Source organism: Schistocerca piceifrons, chromosome X (assembly GCF_021461385.2).
Source record: "Schistocerca piceifrons isolate TAMUIC-IGC-003096 chromosome X, iqSchPice1.1, whole genome shotgun sequence".
NCBI lineage: Eukaryota > Metazoa > Arthropoda > Insecta > Orthoptera > Acrididae > Schistocerca > Schistocerca piceifrons.
In genome coordinates this window covers 198,001,328-198,002,150 of record NC_060149.1, presented here as the reverse complement: position 1 = coordinate 198,002,150, position 823 = coordinate 198,001,328, and the positions used below count along the sequence as shown (strand labels likewise).

The following is an 823-nucleotide window of genomic DNA, read 5'->3' as shown; positions in this document are numbered from 1 at the left end:
CCTGCATGGTCAGTTGCAACTCAGACACCGCGGCATCCTCCCAAATTTTGGCTGTCTGTACCCTCCTCTCTCCCCCAGTTTCTCACCATAAGTTCTTCCTTTAGGTATCGTTTTTAGTTTTATTTTTGCATAGTGGTCCTTACAGTTTATGGTCCCTTTACCAGCCCACCGTTATATGTATTGCACTACCTGTGTCTAGTATTAAGTTATGACGATGTAGCGGTTGGCAACGGCCTTGCCGCAGTGGATACACCGGTTCCCGTGAGATCACCGAAGTTAAGCGCTGTCGGGCGTGGCCGTCACTTGGATGGGTCACCATCCAGGCCACCATGTGCTGTTGCCATTTTCCGGGGTGCACTCAGCCTCGTGATGCCAATTGAGGAGCTACTCGACCGAATAGTAGCGGCTCCGGTCAAAGAAAACCATCATAACGACCGGGAGAGCGGTGTACTGACCACACGCCCCTCCTATCCGCATTCTCAACTGAGGACGACACGGCGGTCGGATGGTCCCGATGGGCCACTTGTGGCTTGAAGACGGAGTGCTAACTATGTAGCGGTTACTTGTCTCCATTTAATTGTTCCCCTAATGAGGGTCTTTTTTTTTTTTTTTTTTTTTTTTTTTTTACAGTTACACCGTTTATATAAATCAGTTCCCTTTCACAGCCCATCTTTATATGCATTTGTACTACCTACGCCTATTATTAACTTATGAGTATGGTGCGGTTATTTGTCTCCGTTTAACCGTTCCCCTAAATGGTTTAAACCATTTTATAAATCACACTGCAATTTCATATTGATCATGTACTACAGGAAGTTCAGTT

The 823-nt window shown here is 46.2% G+C and overlaps 1 pseudogene; it reads left to right on the top strand.

Annotated features, from left to right (window-relative positions):
- Positions 1–225: 225 nt before the first annotated feature.
- LOC124723720 lies at positions 226–343 on the top strand (annotated as a pseudogene).
- The last annotated feature ends 480 nt before the right edge of the window (positions 344–823 follow it).